This window comes from Phragmites australis, chromosome 12, assembly GCF_958298935.1.
Source record: "Phragmites australis chromosome 12, lpPhrAust1.1, whole genome shotgun sequence".
Lineage (NCBI taxonomy): Eukaryota > Viridiplantae > Streptophyta > Magnoliopsida > Poales > Poaceae > Phragmites > Phragmites australis.
The window spans coordinates 27,224,123-27,233,548 of NC_084932.1; positions in this window are offsets into that span (position 1 = coordinate 27,224,123).

A 9,426-nucleotide genomic window follows, 5' to 3' on the forward strand; every position below is an offset into this window, starting at 1 on the left:
ACAGTCCGTAGCATTGTCAAGGCTCTAGACCTCATTTTATAATTGTGTATCTCTGATTTTCTTGCATTGGCTGCCTTGTATTGCTTTGAAGGTTGTACCTTTATTCTTCAAGTAATCTAATAGAGATGGTGGAGATATCATGCACTTGAACTCCACTCCTTTGGATGTGAGTTCTGTAGTTGTCAGAAAATTAGATGCAATCAAGTAGTCTTTTTTTAAAAAAAAAAACCTTCTGCAGAATTATGATATGCTTCTGGTGCATTCAATTGATTATTTGAAAGAAAAATTGAGTATTATGAGCCACTTTCCAACCGAAGTTACCAGCATCAAGGATGCCTCATTACAAGTGCGAATATATGTACACAGTCCGTAGCATTGTCAAGGCTCTAGACCTCATTTTATAATTGTGTATCTCTGATTTTCATGCATTAGCTGCCTTGTATTGCTTTGAAGGTTGTACCTTTATTCTTCAAGTAATCTAATAGAGATGGTGGAGATATCATGCACTTGGACTCCACTCCTTTGGATGTGAGTTCTGTAGTTGTCAGAAAATTAGATGCAATCAAATAGTTTTTTTTTAAAAAAAGTTTCTTCTGCAGACTTATGACATACTTCTGGTGTATTCAATTGATTATTTGGAAGAAAGTTGAGTATTTTGAGGCACTTTCCAGCCGAAGTTACCAGCATCAAGGATGCCTCATTACAAGTGCGAATATATCTACACAGTCCATAGCATTGTCAAGGCTCTAGACCTCATTTTATAATTGTGTATCTTTGATTAAAAGAGCTGTCCTATTCTGGATCCTGTTTGGTAACTGCACGCTGCTGACATGCAGGCCCAGCCCCATGCGTCATCGGTGTGCCGTTACGGCAGAGGATCCACGTCACGTGATTGAAGACGGCATACATCTCATACTTTTGCTCCCTTTTTTGCACTTTCAGGGAAGAGGGGATAGGCTACAACACCATTGGACTGTGATGCCACGTTAAAGATTGCCCTAGGAGCAGCAAGTGGAATCGCACAGATTAGCAATTTTCCAGTAATATGGGCACGCCGAGCGGAGGGTGAGCTGCATTCAGAGACATATCCAACCACAACAACAACGACACAGGTATAGTGCGATGTCTGCTGGTTTGTACTTCGTTCATTTATTGATGCCTAGCTATATTTGGGATATACTTTGTAGACATGAAAAAGTTAATTACAGTGTTGTTTCTTAACATATTCACTTTATGCTTCTAAACTTTGTAAAAATTATGGAGAAATTAATAAAACACTAACTGAAGTGAAACCAATTGTAAAGATCCTCTTAAGATATACCCTATATAAGAAAAATTTGTGTTTGCATGTTAAGTTTTTCCTTAACATGAGTTAATAAATGAGTTTCACACTTCAAGTTTTTCTTTTTCTTTTTAAACTTCCTCCCTATAGAATATGATGCAAACGATATTATTTTTGAAAAAAAATTCACAGAAGTTCTTAGAATTATCTCTAGTTTTTTAGGATTTTATCTTATTTTATTTATTTTTTTAAAAAAATTTAAATTCAAATTTGGTAACCGATCGATTTATATTATCGGAGCGGAGTGGTAATATCGATTACCGCGAATTTCGAGCAGTAGCCGACGAATTTGTTAACCTGGATAGAACGTCCCAATCTTTGTAGGTATGAATGTTAACAGTATTTGGGTGCTCTCTTCATTCAAAAAGAAACAATGATATCAGTCACATCAACCCGGACCATAGGATCGCCTCATCAAGGCACAAGGTATGGAGCAGAAGATTATTGCCATGAAAAAGCTAAATGATTGAAATCCATAGGATCGCCATGAGTCCAGCTCTGGCAAGTTTCGAGCTATGATCAGGATTCAATTTATCGATGGTAACCGGTCGAAATTCGCGGTTACCGAGCTTACCGCTCCGGTCCGGTTTCAGAAACCGAACGGTAACCGAATTTGAATTAAAAAATTCAAAAAATCCTAGAAAAAACAATAGACAATTCTAAGACCTTATGTGATTTTTTTTCCAAAAATAATGTCGTTTGCATCATATTCTATAGGGAGGAAGTTTAAAAAAAATGAAAAAAGTTGAAGCGTGCGGCTCAGTTATTAACTTATGTTAAGGAAAAGATTAACATGCAAACACATATTTTTCTTGTGTAGGAAGTATCTTAAGGGGATCTTAAAAATTGATTTCACTTCATTTAGAGTTTTATTAATTTCTCCATGATGTTTACAAAGTTCATAAGCATAAAGTGAATATGTTAAGAAACAACACTGTAATTAATTTTTTCATGTCTACCATTATTTTTCCTACATAAATAATAGTATAAATAAACTAATAAAAGTGGTTTCACTAATTTTGGAGGTGTTATGGGTCAGTTATGAATTAATCTAGTCGCAACACATTTATACAATTCTGCATGTTAAAATAAATAATTTATGAGTTCATGTATTTTTAAAAGACATAGGATCATGTAAGAAGACTAGCAAAATTAGTTTCATGATTTTTGGATTACAAAAGAGTAAACTATGTATTTAACTTGGTTTAACAAACACATTTTCTCACAAAAATTTTCAACTTTTTTATGAGTACAAATACTTTTATCATGTATATCATGTTATAAGGAAACCAACAAAATTTGTTTCATTTGATTTGAAGCTCAAATGAATTAGTTATTGATTTTACAAGATTGAGCCAATTTTTGGATTTTTTTATTGAACTTCATTGAAAATTGAGAAAACCACTTGATAAATCAAGAAAACCGAGCGGTCACTGATGATGCGAAAAATTTGAGAAAATCGCTCGGTAACCGCAAATGAATTTTGTGCGAATCTAGCATTTTTTTGTCCAAATTTCAAAATTTAGGAAATAAATTTTGTGCGAATTTCAACTGAATTTCGAGCGATTATCGCGATAACCGCGTATTTTCAGTTACCGCTGGGACCGGTTACCATTTCCCCAACCGTAACTAAAACCTTGGCTATGACAGACCAGGATTTCCATACCTGAAAATCAGTCTTTGTACCTCTGCTAGTCCCAGAAGGCTAACATCGTACATCACTTTATCACAGACAATATAATTTCCACACTGAACAACATTGTACATCAATTTTGATTAATACAACACTGAGGCTTAAATCCAAGTACAAACCCAACTGGCCCAAAACAAAAGAAGGTAAAATAGCGGAAGTCCAAAGCTAGCTTGGCACAAACGTGTCCCCCTAGTCATCCAAACTTCATCTTCATCTTTTATATATTCTTGTAGCCTTCATCTTCATCTGAAGATCAACAAGTGTAGTGAGTACAAAATGTACTCAACAAGAACCCTACACACTATTTCAATGTGCTACCGTTGCTACATGCAAGCAAGAGTATTGCAAGTAGGTGTTTGGTTCATCGTAAAAAGGCATGCGTGCACTAGAGTACTAAGATTTTGCACGTGTCTATAGCTAGCAGTTTCACTCTTACTCGACAAATCTTCTCCAAGGTGCTGGCGCCTGGTCTGGACCCCGTACAATCTCTCGAGCGATACAGAATCGAGAGAATTACTCTTATGCAATTGCAATTTTAGAAAATCCTCTCCATCTAAATCTAGAACTAATAGCTAACCTATACGGTTTGACAATGAAAAATTTAAATTCGACAGCTTAAAAAAAAGGCAGCACAACAGCGCGGCGCTACCTCTTCCCCTCTCCTCTCATTTACCCCTCTCTTCCTCTCCTCTCATTCCCTCTCTTCTCTTCTCCCTCTCTCTTTTCCTCCCCTCCCTTCTCTCATTCTCTTTGTTCTCGGCTAAAATGGCAACAAGATCTCATTTTTTGGCTTTTAAAGTGGGGGAGCCCTTGTCGGCCGCGCCTACCTGTCGCCCGACAGGTGGGAGATTTCCCAACCTTTTGCTTGACCAACTGGCGACTAGGCCCACAACCGGCGCGAGCGGTCTAATCACCCAACGATCGGGAGATTTTCAAACATGTTACCCGACTAGTGGATGTTTTTAAGCATGTCACCTAACTGCTGTTTTTTGGCCATGGTGGCTGTCCACATCAGCACTTATCGCCCTCCAGTTGGGCGGTAAGTCTTGTTGCCTAACCGGTGAGTAATACGATCCTGTCACTCTAACACTGGGCGATTAAAAATCGCCTCGGGTGATTTGTTGTTACTCGCCCACTAACTGATACATGGGCGACTATTTCTGTAATTTTCAAAAATAGCGGACTAATTTTGTTAAATTAATAAAAAATCAAAAAAATTCACAGTTTTATCCGTCCCCTGTTGGACCTGGGCCGGTCGAGCAACCTGGGCTTCGGCCCAAGACGTGAAACAGCCATCAACAGTGAAATTCCCCAATTACAGCAACACTCAACATCCCAAATCGACCTATCGCCGGATCGAAATCCTCCCCGCCCGGATCCAGCTGCACTAGCCCAATCGATGGGACAAAGAAAGGATGAAATCCTTGTAATGAAATCGGCGACGAGGTGCATATGAAGCACAAGTTCACCACAACAGACGTCCGGCTTGAAAAGATCGACTTCGATAGGTTCAGGATGGAGATGCTGACCGGCGGCCATGCAGACCACGCGCTGTTCCTAGGGCGAAACTCCGCCCTGTGCCTTCCGATCAAGGAATTGCCCGCGTCCATGTCGAATCGAAACTGCGCCTATCTGACCGATGATGGCGGCAGCGACAAGCTCCATTCAGCGGTCATGCGGCAGGACGTCGGTGTGTGGGACTTTGCGACCGGGAGCATGCAGAAGCTTGGTGACGTGTGGCCTCTTCATCCTTGGCTTGATTCCCTGGCTCCTATTTGGTTCACACCCTCCCTTTGTTAAGGGATGATCGAAATCAAATTAAACCTCACCGCAGTGATGTAACAAATGGTCGACCCAGTTACTACGAGTCCACGACAGCCATTTTATCAGTTTCGCTAGATTTAAGCTGACGTAAGTCTAAGCAAGACGAATAGCAAGAAGGTTGGTCTAGTCTAGATAAGAGGTTGGAGTTGGTATTGATATGGATCCTAGGATCTTTTATGTAACGATTATTTAGGACATGTGACATATGGATTTGTAAAATCTAATCCAAGACATACCCATGCTTTATTGGAGCCTAAGAAATGGGTTTAATGAGTATGGAGTTATCTTTTCCGTGATTTTTAATGGCGTCTGAAAATGAAAAATGACAAAGCTGTCAATCAATGGGTGTGAATGTGCGGCACCAATGAGGTTAGTGGCTGGGGTTAGGGTTGCCTGGGTTTTTGGGTCCTCCAACGACCCGCGGGCTTAAAGGGATGGCCGAGGTAGCAAGGACAGCTTAGCGGTGGTGGTGCGTAAGGTTTGACGAAAAGTTCGAAGCTTGCGAGCTAGCTCAGCTTGTGTCTGGTTCAACTTGGCTCAGCTCATTTCAAAATCTAACGGACGGCTCAGTTATTAACTTATGTTAAGGAAAATCTTAACATGAAAACACATATTTTTCTTGTGTAGGACATATCTTAAGAGGATATTTAAAATTGATTTCACTTTATTTAGAGTTTTATTAATTTCTCCATGATTTTTTACAAAGTTCATAAGCATAAAGTGAATATGTTAAGAAACAGCAATGTAATTAACTTTTTCATGTCTACCATTATTTTTTCTTCATAAAGCATAGTATAAATAAACTAATAAAAGTGGGTTCACTAATTTTGGAGGTGTGATGGGTCAGTTATGAATTAATCTAGTCGCAACACATTTACATAATCCTACATGTTAAAATAACCAATTTATGAGTTTATTTTTAAAAGACATAGGATCATCTAAGAAGACTAACAAAATTAGTTTCATGATTTTTGGATTAGCAAAGGGTAAACTATGTATTTACCTTGGTTTAACAAATACATTTTCTCACACAAAATTTTCAAATTTTTTATGAGTATAAATATTTTTATCATGTATATCATGTTATAAGGAAACCAACAAAATTTGTTTCACTTGATTTGAAGCTCAGATCAATTAGTTCTTGATTTTACAAGATTGAGCTAATTTTTGGGTTTTTTGGTTGAACTTCACTGAAAATCGAGAAAACCGCTCTATGAATCGAGAAAATCGAGCGGTTATCGACAAAGCCGAGCGGTTACCAAAGATGCAGAAAATTCGAGAAAACTCCTCGATAAATCGAGAAAATCGCTCAATAACCGGTCCGATTCGACCGGTTACCGAACGGAGAATCTGTCATTTTTTTTGTCTAAATTTCAAATTTTAGCAAATGAATTTTGTGAAAATTTTAGCTGAATTTTGAGCAATTATCGCAATAACCATATATTTTCGTTTACCCGCTGGGACCGGTTACCGTTTCCCTAACCGTAACTAAAACCTTGGCTATGACAGACCAGGATTTCCATACCTGAAAATCAGTCTTTGTACCTCTGCTAGTCCCAGAAGGCTAACATCGTACAGCACTTTATCATAGACAATATAATTTCCACACTAAACAACATTGTACATCAATTTTGATTAATACAACACTGAGGCTTAAATCCAAGTACAAACCCAACTGGCCCAAAACAAAAGAAGGTAAAATAGCGGAAGTCCAAAGCTAACTTGGCACAAACGTGTCCCCCTAGTCATCCAAACTTCATCTTCATCTTTTATATATTCTTGTAGCCTTCATCTTCATCTGAAGATCAACAAGTGTAGTGAGTACAAAATGTACTCAACAAGAACCCTACACACTACTTCAATGTGCTACCGTTGCTACATGCAAGTAGGTGTTTAGTTCAATTGCATAAATGAGCATTTTTACTTTGCAGATAGGTAATCCTTTGAAAATAAGTTGAGATCAAACTATATACCCCTTCCAAAGCTATTATCTTGACCCGATTGGATTAACACGTCCCACCAGGCTTCACGTTTTACGTTGAGGAACCCTCATCGTCCACAAATGACAGCTCTAGGCTGGAATCCAAAGCACAACCTTTTACAAAAGAGGGGGAAAGATGGTTTGAAACCCAAATATAACCATAGTGACACATTCCAACAACATGTCCATAACCGAGGACATGATTATAAATATAGATTTAGACTATGCAGAGTTTGTACAACTGGACCAGAATGCGTCATCCAGGGTGGGGCTAGCGCCTGGGTGTACAATAACAATGAAATTCTCCAACTATATAGGAATAGCATTATCATGTTTCTAACACATATAGGATGCACCAGAGGGCTCACAAACCCTACAATCCGAGGGCATGAAGTAGTGATGGGATTACCACCTGACGGATTCATGGGACCACGCCAATGGGTTCCCTTCAAGAGGGAACTCATGAACCTCCACTCTAAACTCCACGGGAATCATGCTACCCTACATAATCTTTAATCATGCCTCTCCTATAAGGGAACATGGGGTTCATACTGTTTGGCCAAGGAATCATGTCACAAGAACTGTTCTTATGTCGCTAGGGCAAGGAACTTCATTCTCCAACATCCAAACCTCTGATGTACCACAAAGGCACAATACCACATAAGTACAAGGACTCGGTCCCTTTGCAGTGTTCATGACAGATACAACTCGGGAATGCCTATCTCATCCCCCAATTGCGCCCATTAAAGACACCACTCATCTTATCCTGCAAATCAAGTTTTCACTCATCTCGCCCTCGCAAATAAAGTTTTCCTTGTTATTAGGTGAAAACAACACAAAAGTTGAATCACATTTCTAAATAGTTACACAAAAACAGCTTTTGATGAGATGTGTGATAAAAAAAAGAGGTCTCAATGCAACTAAGCATGGCTAAGTATGAAAACAAGCAAAAAATCCTAATGTTTATTCTAAGTGGAAACATAATATGGCACTAGACAGGTAATACTAGCAAGCAATTCAAAACAATAATTTGCATTAGCAATTCAAAACCATGCATAATGTATTTTTTTTTTTTTACCTTTGTTGTCTTAACTTTGAAACAACTATTTGGCATTAAGATAGCTTCAAATGAAAATATTTTCAACTACAAAATTGTAGATCTTACCAAGAGATACAATTTTTATATAATTTTTTTTCATCTTATTCCATATGATATTTTATGGATTTCGTAAGATCTCAGTACAAACTTAGATATGTATTTTTTTTATCTTTGTTGTCTGAACATTCCATGGTAGATTCGAAGTTCGAGATGGTCTCAAATGCAAAAAATTACAATTGCAGAGATGTAGATCTCTCTAAGATCATAGATTTACACATATGGAAGACACAATTTGGATCACAGAAGCATGATATACCGCCCCTAAAATATAGGCTGAACAAAAGCGTCAGAAACATTACACAAGCTTGCAACGTGATTTTCAGGACCAAGATGACATTTCTAGGAAATCTGACAATGGAGAAAGTTGCATTTTTTTTTCAAGGAATGCAATTTAGACACCAAAAATATCTGATTTTGCATATAGACGTGGGAGATATCACGTTTAGAAGATGTAATGTGAATTGATTGCATTATGCCATCAAACGATGAGGTTGAGAATAATGTGTTGTAGTTAATTGGATATTCTATGCTTGGATGATCAAAGTACGATGTCCCAAAGGAGGACGCTGTGCTGCACAACAACATCCTATGAGGCGGAAGACTCGATTAAGTAAGTAACCTCTTTCTTTTTTGTTTTCTTGATATGTATTCTTTTTGACCTTTGATGTCTAGACATCTCAAAAAGTATTTGGTCATCGCTACTACAGAATCGACCTTATATGGCAGCCGATCACTGTTGATTTCTAATGATCCAACATTGATAGGACATCACTGCCGGTTCATAAGCTGCCGGGAAAAATATGTCATTTTGTCTTACAAACCAGCAGTGATTAGGGGAATCACTATCGGCCGATTGATTGAGCCGGCAGTGATGTCTAGCTCCATCATCATTGCAAGCTGGTTATATAAACCGATAGTGATGTCTCAGCTTTATAAAAGTGGTCCTCTCCTTACCCAAGCCCGAGCACAACAGAGAACAACTCTATTCTTGCTCGGTGGTAGCCATTTTTGGTCACCTAGTCCTTGGGGGCTTCAAAATTTTGAGGAATCCTCATGCTCTAGGTGTTCCAAGGTATGTAACTTCATCTCCGATCTATTTCTAGTTGGATTTTATATACACATTTTGCATCACCATTCAACAAGTTGGTGTCAAGAGATTGTGCCCTCTCTTTCTGAAAGCTGCCCGCCAAATGCAGCCGTGCCTACACCACCTTTTAGCATCTGGTGTTGAGGATCCAGGCTTCTCTTTGAAGATGCAAATCTTCTCCCCGGTAGTGATGCAAACGGAGGAGGAAGAAGACCCCATGAGCTGACTGTAATTTTGCTTTTGTGTAAGAGTTTTTCTATAAAAGTGGTTGTACCAACTTCTGTAAACATCAGCTAATGAAATGCCAGTTCTAGCCCCTTCCGGGGCGTTCTACCTTCAA